The sequence below is a fragment of the Manis javanica genome, chromosome 3 (assembly GCF_040802235.1).
Source record: "Manis javanica isolate MJ-LG chromosome 3, MJ_LKY, whole genome shotgun sequence".
NCBI classification, from domain to species: domain Eukaryota; kingdom Metazoa; phylum Chordata; class Mammalia; order Pholidota; family Manidae; genus Manis; species Manis javanica.
In genome coordinates this window covers 22795752-22818980 of record NC_133158.1, presented here as the reverse complement: position 1 = coordinate 22818980, position 23229 = coordinate 22795752, and positions in this window count along the sequence as shown.

Sequence of the window (23229 nt, the reverse complement as noted above, 5' to 3'; positions counted from 1 at the left end):
TAGTCAAGTGTTTCCTCCTCTGAAAATCCTTGATTGAGTTTCCCAGACTGAGATGGTCTCTTCTCAGTCTGTGATCTTATCCCTGGCATAACAGCTACCCACTGGAGTTCAAGTCATGCATTCAAATGTCTGTTTCTTGAGTATATCACAGAGATTAGGTCACATTCTCCTTAAATACAACATCAAACATAAAGTTTTAATATTACAAGAGATTAAAAGAAGTCACCATCGGCTCTAACTATTATTTCTTACTTCAGGAGCATACATTTGAATTATTTACTTCACCCTCCCACCTCCAGTAGACATTTTGGGAAGAAATTGAATCTTCCCTGAAATGAGTCCACACACCCATTTTATCACGATCAAAATTACACAGCTGCTGATTCTTCCACTGCCCCACTTACCTAGCTTGCGAGGCCTGTGCCTAACCAATGACCTCCAGCACTCCCCTGGAACCCACTCAGCGACCCTCCACCCAGTGCCCTTATTCACTTAGTACCAACAAGGCTCATGAGAGCTTCATAGGTAAGGGCACACATTTTTTTGGTGACTTTACCATATGCTTTTGTAAAACCTTGCACAAGCTAACCACTTTGAATCCTTGTTTCCAAATCTGTGAGGTGGCCATCAGAACATCGGCATATTGAAAAAAAGGTATTTTTGCAGATGGTTCAACACATAGTAACTACTTCATAAATGTGAATTATATTATGGTCTCTGAAGCTGTACAATATGAGATTGAATCCTTATTCTGACACCCCAATAATCAGCTGACTTTGGACAAACTCCAAGTTCCATGTGTGTGTATGTGCATCTCTCTTAAACACACGTACATATTATCTATGCAATGCAACAGAGGAATAACACCACTATACTTAAGGAATTTATTTTCAAGTGCAGAAGTATAGCATACTTGTAAAGGCAGGATTGCAGCACCACTGCCACCCAATGTGTGTCTCCCACTAAAGGTGGTCTATTCAGCAACCCACTGGATCTAGGCCTGCTAAAGGGAGATGTTTGATTAACAGGAATCAGTTGTTCTATTTATTGCAACCAAAGATACACTTTATTTTTAGTCTGAAATACCTTTTCTCTCTGTATATTGTATAAGGTGTTTGCTTATTTCTTTTGAGACTTAACCACCAGCAAGATGAAGTGGAAGAGGCAATAATCTTATATTTATTTAAATAATAAACTCTCCCAGAGTTCAAGTAGTTTAATAACTTGTCCAGTGTCACAGAGCTAATAACAAAATAATAGCAGCTCCAATTATCATCCATTGAGTTTTTTTCCATGAGCTGGCCAACATAATTGGTGTTTTACACATATATTGTGTCAGTGAGTGGAGTCAGGATTATTTCCCATTTTAAACCTAGAGGAATGGAGGCTCACAGTTGTGAAGTGCTTTGCCCAAAGGCCCAGGGACAAGATTTTCAACAAAAAGTAACACCCAAACCTGTGCTCCATCATGCATCCTCACAGGCAGTAATGTCCAGTTGTCAGACTTGTGGGTTCTGGAGTGTGGCTGCCTTGGTCTGAGTCCTGACTTCATCACACTAACTGCATGACTTTGGGAAAGTTTAGCTAATTCTGTAAACATCTATAAGAGAATGATATGATAATAATCTCAATTTTGGGGTCTTGGAATGATTCAACACTATAATAAAGGTAAAACTTTCAGTGAAGTGCATATTGCATTCTGAATAATGACTTTTATTATTAGTTCTATCTATTGCTACACAAGTTCACCATCCCCATTTCTTGTTCAGTTTCTTTCTCATAAACAAATGGCTTTTCAGTTGCGTAGATGAATACCCTTGTGGTAGGAAAGAAAACTATGGTATCATATCCCTCCAGGAGGTGGAGACAGGTTAGTTTTACGCATGGTTCTTCTGAGCCCACACAAAAGACCATTTGTTCTCCCTAGAAGTTCTTCAGTTCTGCAGAGACTTGATTATTCATTAAAGCTACCTTCCTCTGAGAAGCCTTGCTTCTCTTAAAATGGAAAAGAGACTGTCTGTGAGAATAATAATGGAAATGGAAAAGATTATGGACCATGTCTCAAAGGAAAATATCCCTTTTATTAGAAACAGATTAAAGGAAAGGAAATCAATCTTGTGAGATCATGAAAATCTAGGAGAGTCTAAAGTTGATTTATTTATTTAAGATTTATACTCAGTCCACTTCCATAAAGGTTCAGGGTGGCAGCAAACTGGGCTAAAATCATATTCTTGTAATATGCTTCAGACTGGAATTAGAAGTTCGTTTTCTAGCAGATGAAGTTAAGCTGATTATAGCAAATGAGCTATTGAAAATCAATACCATAAAACCATTCCATTAGTACCTGTACAATAATCCCAGGATTATAAGTAATATTTATATTCTCAAACATTGACATTTTCAGGAAATGAGATGCAGAACATTTGCACAGGGCACAGCCACCTGTGGTTGCTTGGCTTTGATGATTAAAGCATGTTGCTAATGAGGCCAGGGTCATGGGCTAGCTCCCTACATAGCCCAATTATCTCTCCTCTGTCCTACAGCTATGAATGGAACCAGATTCCCACAGCAGCTGCCTTGCTATAAGGTGCAAGGATTCCCTGAAGCTCAAAGAGCATTTCCGGGTTATGATAAATGTATTCCCCCTGTTGGCTGAGCACCCCCAAGTGTGTGGCATAATAGCCATATTTTTCCTGGGGAAGAAATTGAGCACATACACACAAATGCTCTCTCTTTTACACACACACACACACACACACACACACCACTCTGGAATAGGCAGGATGATACAGATAAACAATATATGGAGGAAAAAACTTCAACTTTGTGCAGTCAGAAGGAGTTAAGATAAAGTTCCAGCTTTGACCTTTACTGGCAGCAAGGGTAGATAATTTGCCTCATTTTTCAAAATTACAAAATAGACAATATATTTACCCTGGTGAGATGGGGGAGTATTAAAAGGTATATTGCATGCATAGCACTTGAATGAGATGTACCATTAATTAAAGTAAAATCAGTGTTTTACTCTATGTACCAGGTATTCTAGTAAGTTCTAGTATGTGCATTATCTCATTTAGTCTTTACAACACCTTGTAAGGTAGGTGCCATTGCTATCCCTCTTTTTCACAGTGAATTACAGTGAGGTTTAGAGATTCTAAGTCACTTGCCAAATGCCACACAAAGACATCATAACTATGCCCACGCCTGAGCCCATGTCACTCCTGAGCCCACATGTTCATGCACTATGCTATATTCATATTGCTTTCCCTAAAAATGAGCTGTTATCATTAGTCTAACCTCTATAACTGGCTTTTAGCAATGTGGTCCATTCTCTGAAGTGCAAATGTAATTTCATCTCCTCTGGATCGCCTCTACTTCAGCACGCAGCCTTTATTTGGTATCATTTATCTAATACTTTGGGAATCAGCTAGAGTCACTCTTGATGGTGTGTTCCCTCTGGCACCGGTGTGAACATAAATTCTCTATCTCAGGAGACTCTTACAGGGAACTTAATGTTAAATATATTAAGTAAACAAGGAACATAGATACTGCTTCCTCCCTTAGTTGAGTACATCCATTTTTACCCCTGGGGGTCTACCCAGGTGGATTCCTAGAGCCAACTTACTGGGGAACTGCACAAACACTAGACCATGGCCCTTTATCCAGCTGTGCCAGTGACTTGCAATCATTACTCATGAAGGCCAAATATATCCACCTGATTAGTCTTGAAATGCGCTTGTACTATTGTGACCTTAATCTTTTATTCTTTGAAAGAAGAAATTACAGCTTCATAAAACCTTTTATAGCAATGAAATCCAGACATTCCCAAGTTGACTGAGTTTGTGCTTAAAGACTATTGCTGGATAGCTAGAACTAGTTTCAATGTCTGAGATGGTTTGATGAAGTGGAAAAAAACATGTGTAGTGGAGTAAACTGAGATTAGGTCTGAATTCTGAACCTGCTACTTACTAGCAGTATACTGAATGAATTACTCTACATCTTTGGAATTTTTATTTCTCATCTATCAAATGGGGATAATAATACTATCTAATTTCAAATCCACATTGACAGTTATTAGAAGTAATAAAAGCAACATGCATGCTTCGATCCAATTAACTAATATTTTTAACTATTGACTATTCAAATTAGGATATCTTAGAAAAATACTTCTGTTGATTTAGGAGTATGGGGAGATAGAGCCTACATCAGTCTTTTTCCGAAGTCTGTGATTGTTTATTGAATTGTAATAGTAAGGATATCAGCCAGGGTCTGGATGGCATACCTAAAATCAGATAATTTGAGGAGGGTTTATGTTCAAAGGGACTTTTCATAGAAGTATGGGGCAGTTCAGTTACTATAACCATTAATTATTGCTGCTGCATAACAAAAATGCCCTAAAACTTAGTGTTTCAAAACAATGTTCTACTTGCTCATAATTTTGTGGGTTAGCTATTTAGGCTGGAATCAGCTGTGCAGTCCTTCTGGTCTTGTCTGGGGTCACACATTTAGGTGAAATGATCTGGCAGACTGAATGGGTTAGACAGTCCCAGATGACCTCATCCACATCTCAGAAGGTCAGTTCTGGCTGTTGGCTGAGCCAGCCTCTCCTTGTGCTCATTAATTTTCAAGGAATGTAAGCAGGCTTCCTCATATGATGATGTCAGGGTTCCAGGAAAGGAAGGGCAGAAGCTATAAGACCTGTTAAGGCTAATGCTGTGGCACTTACTTTAAAAATACAAACTTTCCCACATTCTCTTGATCACAGCAAGAGGTAAATCCAGCCCTGATAAACAGGATAGGGAAAGAGACTCTATCTCTGTATGGGAGGAGGAAAAAAATCACATTGTAAAGGGGCATTCATACAAGGACAGGATAATTAATTGCAGCCATCTCTGCAAGCAGTCTAACACATCCACTCTTGGCTCCAGGGGAAGGGGAACCATGAGAGACAAAATTACATAGAATTAGCTGCTTTGAGAAAAACAATGATGGTGGAAGAGAACCAGTCTAAAGAACCTTCAATCAATTTCCTGTCAGTGTCCTCCATTGGCTAAATTTAACTGGAAACCAGAGACAAAGTAACTAATTAATGTAATTTTACAGATCATTCTCATGGGCATAAAAGGGGAAATAATGGAAGTGGAGGCAAGTGGAAGATACCGAGCACAGGAAGGGAGGTAGTGAGCCATTGTGGCTACAGAGCACAAGTTTTATAGTTGGCCAGATGTATTCAAATTCCTGGTCTGACATTTCCTGCATGGTACTTGGACAGCCATTTTTTCTCTCTCAGCTTTAGTTTTTCATTTGTAAAACCTGTATTATAATACCTTCCTTGGGAGACTATTGTGAGAAGTAAGATTATATGTATGTTAACCAGCACAGTATACAGGCAATGCACGGTCAGCAGTTAAAGAGTTATGTGTCACTAGTCATTACAAAAAGCCAACGTTTATGGTATCATGTTTGCTAACATCAACTTACTGTGACTTCCACAGGTTGCTAACAGGTTGGGTCTTAAATTTCTGCTAATTGCTTCATTTCTCTTTTGCACTTTACCTGAGGAGGCAAATGCTGACTAGAACACTCCAGGGTCCACTTCAAGTATAACAGCCTACAGAGCCCTCTTCTGCTGCTCACTGCCACGGCTCACATCCATTGGCTGAGGGAGATGCTGCCCCTGCACTGGTGAGAGAAGCTGGTAAGCCAGGGCTTTACATAATCATATTTATCCAAAATGTCCTAGTGTCTCATTTACCAGCAATTTATCTTCTCCGTCCCTTGTTGCACACGAAGTGAATGCATAACCCCCTTGGAATAGCAAATGTAGACACCACTGCTGGCAAGAATTGGTGTGTACTGAGTGAGAATTGGTTCCCTAGAGGCAGCCTCATTCCTCTATTCAGCCTGAATCTGGTCCTATACACTAATATCTAAACCATGCTTTCAGCCACAGATTGATTTTCTGGGGGCTGAACAGTGCTACCAGGAAAGAAGGCCTCAGCACCGAGGACACAGAGGCACCAAGTCATTCCTGCACCCTCCTGGAGAACCGTGTGCACTCTAGGAGTGACAGCTCTGGGAACGTGGGGTCGTCATCTCATGGAGCATTTCCTCATGGGTTTGATGGGACATATTCAGTGCAACTCTTGTAAATTTCTCACATGTAAGTTTTATTGCAGTCCATTGATTTTGGAAATACTGTATTAGAACAAGCTAGTAAGTTTTTTCCTGCAGGACTCTGAGGGAACTTTAGATTGATAAAGTGCCTTTTGAAACTCTTAGAACGGGGACAGAGCAGTACTTCCTAAAGAGAATTGACCGTGGATGAGCCCTTTGGCAGAAGGATCTCTAGGGCTCAATTGTCCACAGACGAATTTTTTTGAATTTTTGAATTAATTAAATCAATTAACACCCCCTCTCTCTTTCCAATATTCAATCTCAGAGAGAACAAGGGACCTATATGAGGGAGTTATGGGACATAGAGTCTTATGCCTAATTTTGTGCTAGGCTATCATCATGGATTTAAAATTCAATGAAAAATGTAAAGGAGCCTGTGTCCCTTATGCACCAAACTTTAATGTAAGACATTTGTTTGAATCAAATTATTTTCTCACAGGGATAACTGGGTTGTGTTCATTCACCCACAGTCTCTCACCTTGTGGCCTCTGGGCTCAATGATGTGTACTTTTTTTTCACTTTGACCTACCAAGGTCTTTAGGCCCCATCAGTTACATTCCCTTCACATGGTGGAACAAATGGCAGGTCAGATGGCACAGCAATGCAATACCAATCTTATCCTTGTGTGGAACTTTTAACTCCACCCAGTACTTTCATAGTGTGTGTAATTTTATCCTCATAACTTTCTGAAGAAGGGACAATGCAGAGAGAACAAAGTTCTTTGAATATTAAGTATTTGTTTAAAAATCAACACAACCACACAACAAATATATAGCTCTAAGATCCTATGTTCTGATGCTTTGTTCTAAGTTTTTCCTCTGAATGTGTACTCCTTGTGGTATGTTTTATTGAACTTTATTAAACATAGAGATCTCATAGGATTCTCTATGAAAAAAATTCTATTGCCAAATAAAATTTGGAAATTGTCTATATTATATAATATTGTATATCCCTCAAAGAATCACAATATGCAGTGTAATACTAAAGGCTCTGTGAAGCCCTATGAAAAAGGAACTTGATTAAATTCATTTAACAGATTTTTTTTAAATGGACATAAAATTCTGGGCAGTGTGCCATTTGAAAGCAACTTAGAGCAAATTTTAGGATATATTGTTCTAAAACATGCAACAAAAATCAGTGGAGACAGGAGGAAAAAAAGAAATAATATTTGCTGAACACCTACTTATCCTAAGTGATTTACATGCATTAGCTCATTTAATCATCACAATAGCCTCTGGGAAATACTAGTGCCCTTTTTTTATGAGATAAGAATCAGGTTCAGAGAGGTTAAGTGCATGGTTCAATATCATCTAGTTGGAAAATGGTGGAGTTGCAAATTTATCTTTCTTCTTCTTGCCTGTAGGAAGTGGGTATTCACTCTGGTCCTGTCCAAACATTCTAAAAATTTCCTACAAATTATTCCAAAGCCTGGTTTTCAAGGGAGCTTCTCCATCTCTCCAGTTGCAGTTGCTACCTGAGCTCATTCTTCGGGCACACCTTTCTCCTGTTTCTTTACACATTCCTCTTACCTGTTACCTCCTCTTTTCTGTCGCCATTAATTTTGATTTCAAGATTCTCATATCTAAATTATGAAAAGTTTATGAGTAATCCTTAAGAACAATTACAGTTATAAGCATTCTCAATACTTTTTAAAAAAAGATGTTTGGGATTTTTTTTCTTTTTAGTTATTCAAGTGTAGTTGACATAATAGATTGTGTTAGTTTCAGATGTATAACAAAGGGAGTTGAAATTTATATACATTACTAAATGCTTACCTTAGTAAGTGTAGTTGCTCCCAACATTTTAAAAGAAGGTAGGTACAAACACACACAGTAAAATAAATACATGATCCACAATCAGTTGACAGCCTGAGGATAATGCTGGTAGAACTGTCATTTCTTTTAAGTATTACTGTGTGCAATACATCGTCAGCATCTCATGAAACAGACTGTATAAACAGTATTTTTATCTTTGCAATTTTATCATAAAGATGTGCTATTTTCAAATAATCAAAATGAATGAGACAGTATTTCATTGGTTATGGTGTATCTGTACATATATGTATATGTATATGCACATTACATATATGTATGCATATATAATTGTATTTATGCTATGTTTACATATTCATCTGTGTGTGTACATGTGTGCAGTTTTGAGCCATTTTTACATTGCCAGCTAAATAACATATATGTATATGTATATGCACATTACATATATGTATGCATATATAATTGTATTTATGCTATGTTTACATATTCATCTGTGTGTGTACATGTGTGCAGTTTTGAACCATTTTTACATTGCCAGCTAAATAAAATAGGGTTTCTTGTCAGACTCTGATTTTTATTTCTGACTTTTCAATTCACTGTGTGAATTTGGCAAGTTTCTTAAACTCATTATATTTGCTCCTTTTACTACTGTATCACAAACTTAGTGGCTTACAAAAACACAAAATATATCTCAATGGGCTAAAATCAAAACTTTGGCAAGTCTGCATCCTTCTGGAAGTCTGTTTTCTTGACTTCTCAGCTTACAGAAGCCGACTATACTCTTTGGTTTGCAGTCCCTTCCATCTTCAAAGCCAGCAATGCTCCATCTAATTTTTCTAACATCAAATCATTCTGACTCTGCCTCTTCTTTTGCCACTAGCTTCATGATTAAGAACACTTGTGATTACATTGGGTTCATCTGATAATACAAGATAACCACCTCACTGCAAAATTCTTTATTTAGAGAATGGAAGCATCCACCTGCCATACTGACTGTTCTAATATATACTATTATCTAAATGATGGAGCCCACATTTCAGGATTCGTGTTTAAGAGGGCAGAGATAACTAAGACAATGTCTGGTATACATTATGAGAAGAAAGAGATGAAATAAAAAATATTTTTTGTGAAAAATTTAAGCAATTTAAAAAAGTTAATTCTGAATGTATGGTTGGAACCAGAACAACATGGATAAATAGAAGGAATATTCTCATCATAGTTCCCCACAAAATATTACTTTGCTGATAACTGAAAAAGTAATACTGTTTTCTTTACTTATTTCAGGTATTGCAAGTCAATTTCATCTCATGACATCAATAAATTAATTAGTGATAATTGCCTGTGGCATTGTGTTAAGAAGGATTCTAAATATCAGTAGGAAGGATTGTCTTGGGTGTGGGAAGGTGGAGTTATGCATGCCAGATATTGCCACCTTTATTTCACTGGGTTGATGGAAAAAAGTGCAGATGGATGTGAGATAAAGAGACATTACAAATAGAATTTAATGAAAACTTTTGTCTGATTTCCCATATTTTTTCTTCCATAAGAATGATGATGAAATCACAACTGTCCACTGGTCTTTTAGAAAAGATACAAGTGATTGTCATTAAGTTTAACTCATTGATTAATTTAATCATTTGTAAATAAATAGTATTTATTTTATTTAGTAGAAGTTATTGTTATTCCTTTGTTTCCAAATAAATCCCATTTATTGAGAGCTCCCCACATGCCAGGCACTGTGTTAGGTTCTGGGAATATAACGCAAATAAAACCAACATGGTCTCTGTCCTCATTGAGCTTACAGTTATGAAAATTATAGGAATTAATTGAAAAATAATAGGAAAAACCCCACTGCAGGTGTAATAAGTGCTTGGAAAGAGTAACATTGGAGGATCATAGTGGGGGGAGGTTAACTAATCAGTAGCAGTTAACTAGGTGAAAGCACAAAGAGTAGATGAATAAGGGCAACAGGAAATTCCAGGAAGAGGTAATAACATATGCAAAGGCCCAGTGGTGAAATGGGGTATATCTCATGGGTACAGGGAAAAGAAGTTCTGTGGTGCTGAAACACCAAAATCAAAGTTGAAGGGGTAACAGGTGAGTTTAAAGAGGTTATTAAAATGGAAGATAAATAACAGAAAGAGATAAGGCAGAAAAATACCTAAGGAGTTGGAAAAACAGTACCTGGGTGAAGGTGTTCATCGATAAAGTGAAACTCTTTCCTCTTCATCTCTGAAAGGAAGCTCTTTCTGGACAGTTCTTTAATTCTTGCAATCTAGATCTTATGTTTCTAATTCTCCTCTCTTGTTTTACTGGGGCTCCTGTCCCACACTATGAGAAATACTATACCCGATGTGGAGATGATGGAGTCCCTTGTTCCCACTGTGAATTTGCAAATATGGATGGAAGAAAACGTGTTTCCCATAAGCTGAGCTAGAACTCTCAAAACACTTTTTAGAGAATCATGGTTTCATTTCAAGATTGGATTCCTGGATAACCACCACTGCTGTAAGGCTTTTGAAACAATAGACTTTTGTGGGCTGCAGAGGGATCTTTTTCAGCAATATTCTCAAGAAAAAGTGAGTGTCATGTCTCAACTACCAAATGACAGGTTTCTGAGAAAAGAACAATTTATTCATAAGCTGGTGACTGTCTATACGTTGAAAGTGTCATATTTCCTCTTGTCTGGAGACTACAGTGAGGAAAGAGATTATCTGCAACCAGGAACTCACCCAACTCTAAGATTTTAGGGCTGTTGAATGCCAAGATCTAGGTGAGTCAAAAGGATAAAGACAAATGCATTTAGGAGAATAAATAAAACATTGATTTTGGTGATGAAAATGTATAAATCATTTCCCTTTGGATATTAACCTGTCTTCTGGACAATGGCAACTATAGTGATAGAGTTTTGTTTGCCTCGAAATATAAGTTTACAGAAGATACTTGCTTCTTTAATTGTCACAAAGCCAACAGTTGCCCTAAATACAAATTTCACAAAATAATTCATGTAAAGTCACTTGCCATGATATCTTAAAATGTTTTTTCATCAGCTTGCTTGAGGTGATCTAATAAATATTCATGTTGTTAACAGACTATGATTCTTCATATTTCAAGATACTCTTTTTATAAATATTGTAAAAAAAAATTTGCAGTCAAGCCAGATTATTCAGTATTACAATTCCATATTCTTATATTTAATTCTTTTTGTTCTAAAATACATAGCTGTCAAAATGCACTCAGACCTGTTGAAAACAAAGAAACAACAACAGAAAAAAACCTTTGATTTCCTTCTGTCTTGTCTTTCTTGTATATTAGATCAAAGAAAAAAAAAACTAAGGAAAATCTGTTGATTTCTCCTTTTGGAATTTGGTTAAACCTAGAGGATCTTTTAGTCCTGAATCAATCAGCATTCAATCTGAATTGCCCAAAGCAAATGGAAATTTCTGATTAATTTTAAATTGTAGTTAACTTTTTATTCTGCCCATCTTAGCAGAAAAAACATTTTTAAATTTGTTAAAGTCAAGTAATCTGAATTTACCTGTTCTGATGGCTGTCTCATGATCAAGACTTGCAGAATTTAGGGTTCTTATTATAAAACAGCAACTATACATCATTTATAACATTTGAGTATTACTAAATAACTTAAGCAGTTAGTTAAGATGTAACTTACTAACTACTAGATGTAGCAGTACACTGTAGGGAAGAAAAATTTGAGACTAAGAAAGTGAATTTGGTCACTTCAAAAGTCACCTCTGAAATTAAGTCACTATTACGTGTTAATGAAAGAGCTGGAAACTTTGGGAAAACCTGTTTCCTTGACCCTAATTTTGGTAATGTGTTCCTGTGACATTTCCACTCAGATCTCTCTTAGGTATCTCTAACTTACCATGCCCAAAGAATAAATCTCGTTTATCTTTTATATTCCTAAATGTGGTTCTTCCCTAGTCTTCTCCATCTGATAAAATAGCAAAACAATTAAAGGCATACCTTACATTCGTCAGAGCCAATTAATTGGTAATTCTTGACAAGTCTATATACATCCATCCCCTGCTACTGATTTAGTCAAAGCTACCATTATCTATCACAGAAACTACTATTTAGAAACTCTGGTTGTACTCTTTGTATCCTGGCAATCCACTTACCACACAGTAGCCAGAATTATCTTCTTAAAACATAATATTTTTAAATCATAATATTTAAAAATTTTAATCCACATTTCTTCTCATGACCTGCAAAGTCCAGGATGACTGGATACCAGCCTAACTCTGCAGACTCCTCTTCACTATTTTTTTTGCTGAGCCAAGCATAATATATTGAACATGGCTAACAATTAAAAATGTTTCTTGAATGATTTGATGAATTATAAAGCTGAATTTAAATGTAGGCCTACTCAGTGAGCAGTCACAAAGTTTCCCACCTCAACATAAATATACATTTAAAAAAATAAATGATTTATAATTATCTTATGTTTTCAATTTATATAAATAACTTTTTTCTTACATTAACTATTCTAGTTTATGAGAGCTAAAATGAAGAGCACATGTAAATAAGTATAAGGTAACATGCTATAAAAATGTGGCAATATTTATTACTAAGCATTCAAAAACATGGCATTAGGAATTAACATAATTAAAATGACAACAGAAAGAAGCTATTCCCACAACCAAATTTGAAAGCCATGATTGGCATTCTCCAACACTAACCACCATAAGTAACACCCCAGGTTAGTGCCCTGCTTAGAAGGCAGGCCAAACAGCACCCAAGGAAGGCTAGATTTAAATGAAATCTGACTTCTGAACACTGACAACTATTTCTACCTTCAAATAAACAGACAGTAATGACATCTAACCTATCTGTGGCTGGCTTGGACCTTAGGCTGAGTAGTTTGAAACCTCTTTGACGCCAAAGAACTTTTCTTTTTCCCTTGACAATTTCCATTAGGTAGTCAGAGATTTTGGAAAGGAGGCTGACTGAATACAATGTGGCCTAAAGAAGTTAACACCTAAGAGGATGCTATAACACTGCATCATATCTGCCAACAAAAAATACTCTCCTAGCTGATATATGGATTTAATATTGCAGTATGACAAAATTATTACATTCCGTTATAGTGTATGATCAAGAGTGTAGACTTTAGTTAATCTGGCTTCAGGGAAAAGAATTACAAGTAGACCTTGGGATGATCCAGATGGCTTCTTGACACCATGGGTGTTGCTCTCTAGCTTAACTGAACAATTCTTAAAGTCATGTTCCAAACTTTTGAGCTTTCTGCCCATTAAAAATCTTATAGCAGAATGAGAAAAAGGTTTTGTATAATTCCGCAGTATTTTCTATTAAAACAAATACTTCCCTTTAAATTTGTTTTAATTGTAGAAGAATTAAAAAACGATTTATATGCAGAGCTGCACCAATATGTATACTAAATTGTAATATTTTCACAAAGAAGCTTTACTACAATACACCATTCTTTTTTTTCCTTCTATTCTTTTTTTAATTCACTTTATTATCATTAATCTACAATTACATGAAGAACATTATGGTTACTAGACTCCCCCTTTCACCAAGTCTACCCCCACAAACCCCATTACAATCACTATCCATCAGTGTAGTAAGATGCTGTAGACTCACTACTTGTCTTCTCTGTGTTACACATCCCTCCCTATGCCCCCCCACATTATACATGCTAATCATAAGGCCCACTTTCTTTTTCCCTGCCCTTATCCATCCCTTCCCTCCCCTCCTGCCCAGTCCCTTTCCCTTTGGTAACCGTTAGTCCATTCTTGGGTTCTGTGATTCTGCTGCTGTTTTATTCCTTCAGTTTTTCTTTGTTCTTATACTCCACATATGAGTGAAATCATTTGGTACTTGTCCTTCTCTGCCTGGCTTATTTCATTGAGCATAATACCCTCTTGCTCCATCCATGTTCTTGCAAATGGTAGGATCTGTTTTTTTCTTATGGCTGAGTAATATTCCATTGTGTACATGTACCACATCTTCTTTATCCGTTCATCTACTGATGGACATTTAGGTTGCTTCCATTTCTTGGCTATTGTAAATAGTGCTGTGATAAACATAGGGGTGCACCTGTCTCTTTCAAACTGGAGTGCTACATTCTTAGGGTAAATTCCTAGAAGTGGAATTCCTGGGTCAAATGGTATTTCTATTTTGAGCTTTTTGAGGAACCTCCATACTGCTTCCCACAATGGTTGAACTAATTTACATTCCCACCAACAGTGCAGGAGGGTTCCCCTTTCTCTGCAACCTCGCCAACATTTGTTCTTTTTTGTCTTTTGGATGGTGGCGATCCTTACTGGTATGAGGTGATATCTCATTGTGGTTTTAATTTGCATTTCTCTGATAACTAGCGATGTGGAGCATCTTTTCATGTGTCTGTTGGCCATCTGAATTTCTACTTTGGAGAACTGTCTGTTCAGTTCCTCTGCCCATTTTTTAATTGGATTATTTGCTTTTTGTCTGTTGAGGTGCATGGGCTCTTTATATATTTTGGATGTCAAGCCTTTATTGGATCTGTCATTTATGAAAATATTCTCCCATACTGTAGAGTACCTTTTTGTTCTATTGATGGTGTCCTTTGCTGTACAGAGGCTTTTCAGCTTGATATAGTGCCACTTGTTCATTTTTGCTTTTATTTTCCTTGCCCGGGGAGATATATTCATGAAGAAGTAGCTAATGTTCACATCCAAGAGATTTTTGCCTATGTTTTTTTCTAAGAGTTTTATGGTTTCATGACTTACATTTATGTCTTTGATCCATTTTGAATTTACTTTTGTGAATGGGGTTAGACAGTGATCCAGTTTCATTCTCTTACATGTAGCTATCCAGTTCTGCCAGCATCATCTGTTGAAGAGACTGTTATTTCCCAATTGTATGTCCATGGCTCCTTTATCGAATATTAATCGACCATATATGTTTGGGTTAATATCTGGAGACTAATCTGTTCCACTGGTCTGTGGCTCTGTTCTTGTGCCAGTACCAAATTGTCTTGATTACTATGGCTTTGTAGTAGAGCTTGAAGTTGGGGAGTGAGATCCCCACCACTTTATTCTTCTTTCTGAGGATTGCTTTGGCTATTCGGGGTCTTTGGTGTTGCCATATGAATTTTTGAACTATTTGTTCCAGTTCGTTGAACAATGTTGTTGGTAATTTGATAGGGATTGCATCAAATCTGTATATTGTTTGGGCAGGACGGCCATTTTGATGATATTAATTCTTCCTAACCAAGAGCATGGGATGAGTTTCCATTTGTTAGTGTCCTCTTTAACTTCTCTTAAGAGTGTCTTATAGTTGTCAGGGTATAGGTCTTTCACTTCTTTGGTTAGGTTTATTCCTAGGTATTTTATTCTTTCTGATGCAATTGTGAATGGAATTGTTTTCCTGATTTCTCTTTCTATTGGCTCATTGTTAGTGTATAGGAAAGCCACAGATTTCTGTGTGTTAATTTTGTATCCTGCAACTTTCTGTATTCCGATATCAGTTCTAGTAGTTTTGGAGTGGAGTCTAGGGTTTTTTATGTACAATATCATGTCATCTGCAAATAGTGACAGTTTAACTTCTTCTTTACCAATCTGGATTCCTTGTATTTCTTTGTTTTGTCTAATTGCCGTGGCTAGGACCTCCAGTATTATGTTAAATGACAGTGAGGAGAGTGCGCATCCCTGTCTTGTTCTCGATCTCAGAAGAAAAGCTTTCAGCTTCTCGCTGTTCAGTATGATGTTGGCTGTGGGTTTATCATACATGACCTTTACTATGTTGAGGTACTTGCCCTCTATACCCATTTTGTTGAGAGTTTTTATCATGAACGGATGTTGAATTTTGTTGAATGCTTTTTCAGCATCTATGGAGATGATCATGTGGTTTTTTTGTTGTTGTTGTTGATGTGGTGGATGATGTTGATGGATTTTCTAATGTTGTACCATCCTTGCATCCCTGGGATGAATCCCACTTGGTCATGATGTATGATCCTTTTGATATATTTTTGAATTCGGTTTGCTAATATTTTATTGAGTATTTTTGCATCTACATTCATCAGGGATATTGGTCTGTAGTTTTCTTTTTTGGTGGGGTCTTTGCCTGGTTTTGGTATTAGGGTGATGTTTGCTTCATAGAATGAGTTTGGGAGTATTCCCTCCTCTAATATTTTTTGGAAAACTTTAAGGAGAATGGGTATTATATCTTCTCTGTATGTCTGATAAAATTCCGAGTAAATCCATCTGGCCCAGAGTTTTTTTTCTTGGGTAGTTTTTTGATTACCACTTCAATTTCTTTGCTGGTAATTGGTTTACTTAGATTTTGTGTTTCTTCCTTGGTCAGTCTTGGAAGGTTGTATTTTTCTAGGAAGTTGTCCATTTCTTCTAGGTTTTCCAGCTTCTTAGCATATAGGTTTTCATAGTAGTCTCTAATAATTCTTTGTATTTCTGTGGGGTCCGTCGTGATGTTTCCTTTCTCATTTCTGATTCTGTTGATGTGTGTTGATTCTCTTTTTCTCTTAATAAGTCTGGCTAGAGGCTTATCTATTTTGTTTATTTTCTCAAAGAACCAGCTCTTGGTTTCATTGATTTTTTCTATTGTTTTATTCTTTTCAATTTTGTTTATTTCTTCTCTGATCTTTTTCTGTCCCTCCTTCTGCTGACTTTAGGCCTCATTTGTTCTTCTTTTTCCAATTTCAATAATTGTGACTTTAGACAATTCATTTGGAATTGTTCTTCCTTCTTTAAATATGCCTGGATTGCTGTATACTTTTCTCTTAAGACTGCTTTCGCTGCATCCCACAAAAGTTGGGGCTTTGTGTTGTTTTTGTCATTTATTTCCATATATTGCTGGATCTCCATTTTAATTTGGTTGTTGATCCATTGACTATTTAGAAGCGTGTTGTTAAGCCTACATGTGTTTGTGAGCCTTTTTGCTTTCTTGGTACAATTTATTTCTAGTTTTATACCTTTGTGGTCTGAAAAGTTGGTTGGTGGGTTTTCAATCTTTTTTAATTTATTGAGGCTCTTTTTGTGGCCTAATATGTGGTCTATTCTGGAGAATGTTCCATGTGCACTTGAGAAGAATGTGTATCCTGTTGCTTTTGGATGTAGAGTTCTATAGATGTCTATTAGGTCCATCTGTTCTAGTGTGTTGTTCAGTGCCTCTGTTGCCTTACTTATTTTCTGTCTGGTGGATCTGTCCTTTGGAGTGAATGGTGTGTTGAAGTCTCCTAAAATAAATGCATTGCAGTCTATTTCCTCCTTTAGTTCTGTTAGTATTTTATTTCACATATGTTGGTGCTCCTATATTGGGTGCATATATATTTATAATGGTTATATCCTCTTGTTGAACTGAGCCCTTTATCATTATGTAATGTCCTTCTTTATCTCTTGCTACTTTCTTTGTTTTGAAGTCTATTTTGTCTCATACTAGTACTACAACTCCTGCTTTTTTCTCCCTATTGTTTGCATGAAATATCTTTTTCTATCCCTTGACTTTTAGTCTGTGCATGTCTCTGGGTTTGAGGTGAGTCTCTTATAAGCAGCATATAGATGGGTCTTGTTTTTTTATCCATTCAGTGACTCTATGTCTTTTGATTGGTGCGTTCAGTGCATTAACATTTAGGGTGATTATCGAGAGGTATGTACTTTTGCCACTTCAGGCTTTAGATGCATGGTTACCAAAGGTTCCAGGTTACTTTCCTTACTATCTAAGAGTCTAACTTATCTCACTTAGTATGCTGTTACAAACACAATCTAAAGGTTCTTTTCTTTTCTCCTCCTTTTTCTTCCTCCTTCATTCTTTATATATTAGGTATCAGATTCTATACTTTTCCTCTATCCCTTGATTGGCTTTGGGGATAGTCAATTTAATTTTGCATTTGCCTCGCAATCAGCTGCTCCACCCTCCCTACCATGATTTTACTACCTCTGGTGACAGCTATCCAACCCTTGGAACACTTCCATCTATAGCAGTCCCTCCAAAATGGACTGCAGAGATGGTTTGTGGGAGGTAAACTCTCTCAGCTTTTGCTTATCTGGAAATTGTTTAATCCTTCCTTCAAATTTAAATGATAATCTTGCTGGATAAAGTAATCTTGGTTCCAGGCCCTTCTGCCTCATGGCATTAAATACATAATGCCACTCCCTTCTGGCCTGTAAGGTTTCTGCTGAGAAGTCTGATGTTAGTCTGATGGGCTTTCCTTTGTATGTGATCTTATTTCTGCCTCTGGCTGCTTTTAACAGTCTGTCCTTATCCTTGATCTTTCCCATTTTAATTACTATGTGTCTTGCTGTTGTCTTCCTAGGGTCCCTTGTGTAGGGGGATCTGTGGATCTCCATGGCCTGACAGACTATGTACTTCCCCAGATTGGGCAAGTTTTCAGCAACTACCTCAAAGACACTTTCTATCCCTTTTTCTCTCTCTTCTTCTTCTGGTATCCCTATAATGCAAATATTGTTCCTCTTGGATTGGTCACACAGTTCTCTCAATATTCTTTCATTTTTAGAGATCCTTTTTTCTCTCTGTGCCTCAGCTTCTTTGTATTCCTCTTCTCTGGTTTCTATTTCATTTATTGTCTCCTCCACCGTATCCAACCTGCTTTTAATACCATCCATCGGGTTCTTTAACGATTGGATCTCTGACCTAAATTCATTCCTGAGTTCTTGGATGTCTTTCCATACCTCCATTAGGATGTTGATTATTTTTATTTTGAACTCCCTTTCAGGAAGAATCACGAGGTCCATGTCATTTAAATCTTTCTTGGGAGTTGTATTAACAATTTTACTCTGGACAAGGTTCTTTTGGTGTTTCATGTTTGTATATGGTGCCCTCTAGGATCCAGAAGCTCTATTCTAGAGCTGCTGAGCCCCTGAAGCAATGTCGGGGGTCACAGGGGAGCGGTACTGGGGGTAGGAAAGAGCTGTTACCCGCCTCCTGGCTCCTGTGCCTGTCTCCAATGCCTGAGCCAGTGGGCTGGGCACACAGGTATAATTTTTTGTCCCAGAGCAGCCAGATATGGATCCCTGCTTTCCACAAGCAGCTGGAATGCCAGTCTCCCCAGAAACTCTGCCTATATTAACTTTCCAACCCGGTAGTCAGGCAAGTCTCATGAATGCACCATGAAATGTATGTTTGTGCTCCCAGTGCAGATCTCTGGAGCCAGATATTCAGCAGTCCCAAGCCTTCCACTCCCTCCCTGCTCCGTTTCTCTTCCTCCTGGTGGTGAGCTTGGGTGGGGTTGGGGCTTGGGTTCCATAGAGTCACAACTCTGGTACGTTACCCTGTTCGGTGAGATCTGCTCTTTTCTCCAGGTGTGTGCAGTCTGACGCAGTCCTCTTTCCTTTTGCTATCTGAGGATTAGTTGGGCCAATTAAATTTTCTAATTGTATCCAGTTTTAGGAGGAAGCCTCGGTCTGTCCTCTCATGCTGCCATCTTTAACCCAAATCCAAGACACCATTCTTAAGGCAAACTTTGCCACTTTTGTAGGAGTGTTAGTGAAATTCTATCAGTTTATACACACAATGTATGCACAGAGTTTATTCATTCACAGTATTTTTTGAGCAAATATTGCATGTCAGGCACTCCTCTGGATATGGTGGATGCAAAGGGAATAAAAATATAATGTCCAGCTTTTCTGGGACTCATTATTTAGAGAGGCAAAATGAGATAAATTGTAATATAATGTAAAACAATATAATTGATATCTGATATACTATAATGTATAATAAGGCAGTATAATGTAAAAAGCATTGGAAGTTTTCTGATGAAGAATATCAATTTCAGATAGACAAATCCAGTATCTTAATTCTTACCAACAGGGATGAAGTATTAATTTCTGTCCCATTTGTCTATTAACAGCAACAGGTTACAGGTAATTCAAATTGTCTTTATAGTTGCAACTCATTCTTCAGCAATCATCTAGCTTGAGATATTACATGATTTCACACATAGCTCAAAACAACTGGAGCCATGTCCTTGCATCTAATATTCTCTCTCAGAAAATTCTAAAGGCTGTACTCTTTTAAGAATTTAGGATGAAATAGCTCCCTATGTCTTTGCAAGTCTAAGTATAACAATAGTTTAGGATGAAAACACTTCCACTTTAAAACAGATAAAGAAAAAGATCTTATTTAGAAGGCCAGTAATATATTCAATTATGCTTTTCTGTCAACAAAAAGATAGGCTAAAATTAATCTGATCAAAGCTGGCTCAGGAAATTTTATAACTACTGCACTTAAAGTAAGAAAAGTTGCCTACAATCATTATTGCTACTATCTGAAGCCCTTGAGAATACTTGAGGTTTGTTATGAGTAAATATCATTTAAGGAACAAATTCTGTTTCTATGACATTTACTTCATAAGCTGCAAACTCAATCATGAATATATGTAGGTTACCTCATGTTTGAATTAAAATTATTTAGCCCATGTAGGCTATTATGAATTCACCCAGCAATTCAGTATCTCAAAATTATTACCTTTCAAACTTCCCAATCATTGTTTTCCTCTAGGCATGATACCTAGTCTCAGCCACTAGTGTATGCTTTTCAAAGGGCCATTGCAAAAGTCAATATACTTCTAGGAAAAAAAATCATCGTAATAAAAATTATCAGAACCAATGAAGTGCTTTCCATCTTCAAAGTGATTTACAAACATGAATTAATTACTGCCCCCAAACAGGTACCCACCCAATATAGCACTCAGTTCTGGGAATAAATAATAAATCTGCATAGATTTCAGCCTAGCATACTTGTTAGTCCTTAGTGGCTAGAGGGAACAAAACACTTTCCTACATCAGGATTTCTTTTCTCTCTGCACCACAACCCACGACCTTTATTTAAAGTGTCATAAAGTTTGCTTCTTTCCTGAGCTTTACCCTGGAAACGTAAGTATCTGCTAAGGTATGCCCAACCAAATTATGAAGAATATGTTTTTGAAAACAGGAAAATAATTGCACATTTCTGATGTTTTCTCGAAAACTACTATATACCATGAATTTAATTTTTGTTCTTTCAAGAATACATGATTTACCCACCAAAATCTAGAGTTAGGTTAGTTTATTATTTTAGTCAGACTAATAAAGGAAAAATACCTTGGCTGCATTTGGCCAACAGTTGGCTGCATAAATCAGTCCAGAAACCAAAAAAGGTGCTTTCAGAGTGCCCAGCACGGTACCAACATTGTCAAGAGCTGGAGTATTATGAACAATGAAAGAGATGAATTTGACTTTTTACAAAAATTATTTTGCCATGTAAGGAAATAAAAGAAAGCCTAACAGGTGCCTTATATAATTTCATGAAAGAAAATACATTTTCATATGGAAAAATAGAAGGCAAGTAATCTACAAATTTTAAAGTAATGAAAAAAATCAGGATTTTGATATTGTCTTTTATATTATTTAATGTAATTGGTAACATTTTGATATTATTATCTTAATTTAATAGCTTGTTACAAAAAGTTGGCCAGATTTCCGAGACCTGTGGTTTATTATTTATCAACAATAATACCATAGCACTAAGAAGCATGGCATTCAAGAGATACAGAGTAAAATCTGTGTACACAAACTTTAGGTCCACAAAGGCAAACTTACTAATTTGATGGTTATGAGATAAAGAAATAAATATAAAGTATGATAAACCAAACACCAGTAATTTTCAGACTTTTGATTTTCTCAGACGGAAAAAGTTTAAATAATAATTAAAATGATTTACATAAAGTAACCTACTCTTTTGCCAAGTAAAACAATTTTAAAACTGAGCACTTAAAACATACTAGTTTTCATACTCAACTTTGTTTCATCAAAGAGTGGATGGTTTCATCACAAAAAGCGGAAGAAAGTCATAATCTCCCAAATCTTTCACAAATTATTCATTATTAAAATATGACCACACTGCCTGAATTCTTCTCTTCTTATTCAACAGTGAAAGCTTTATCACAGCTTTGAACATGGGGACCATTAAAGCACACCAGTAATTCTCAGCGGAGTATGAAGATGGGCCAGAATCTCTTAGTGTTCTTTGCAGTTTGAAAGGCATATTTGACTTACCTGGTGTTTTAGTAATGTGAAGTTTAATTAAGACCTCTAGACACAGTCATTTAGGGTAGCGAAAATATAGAAATAAATTGGAAAAGCCATGTAGAGTGTGTATGTGTACTGTGAAAGCGTATGAAACACTGTTTTATACTAAAAGTAGTCAACTATGCAGCTTGATATAGAATTGCAGGACTTCAAAGGAACTCAGAGATCTCATAATCCCCACATCTCAATTTACAGATATATAAACTGAAGATTATTTCAATAATTACATTTCAAAAGTTGATGGGATTAGAATTGAATTATTTAAAAGCATCCAAAAGAATACTGTGAGGTTTATTTTGCGTGTCAACTTGACTGGCTGCAGAGGGCCCAGATATTTGGTTAAACAAGATTCTGGGTATGTCTGTGAGGGTGTTTTTGGATGAGACTGACATTGGAATCTATAGACTCAATGAAGCAGATTGCTTTCCCCACTGTGGAAGGGCCTCATCCAGTCCATTCAAGGCCTGAACAAAATAAAAGGCTGTATAAGCAAGAATTCTTTCTCTCTGCCTGATGGTCTTCATGCTGGGATGCTGGTCCTCTGTCTTTACACTCAGACTCAGAATGGAAATTACATTATCAGTTCTCTTGGTTCCCAGACTTTCTCTTTCTCTCTCTATATATTTATATTTATAAATCTATATTTATGTTCATATTCATATTTAAACATGTGTATGTGTGTACATACACACACACACAACCTATTGGCTCTGTCAGGAGAATCCTAATTCAACAGGATATGATTACCAAATTCTTGAATTCTAGAACAACAACAACAAAATCTCGGGTGAATTAAATATGTAGTTCTATAGAAAATAAAGCTTATATCATAATAGGGAGTGTGTAAAATGTGACATTCCAAGATGGAGTGTAGACCTATAATATATAGAGGTTTAAAAATAGTACATTTATTTATGTGGGATAATAATTATGTTATTGCATTTGGAATCCAAATAGATTCCTCTCTCACTGTTTGCATTTGCTGTTAAAGATAGAAGGGATGCCCTGCTATACAAATACCTTCTGGTGTACAGTTAGAAAAGAGACACTGACCTGGAAGGATTATGGTATGAATACTTGGAGAAGAGGGGAAATAGAGCTGAATTTGAACTTAACATTTTCTGGGCAGCCTGTTGCTTTATAGTGTCATCATTCTGTGTCATATGTCCTAACCCTTTCACCCTTTGCATCCTCTGACTGTTTCCAAGTAA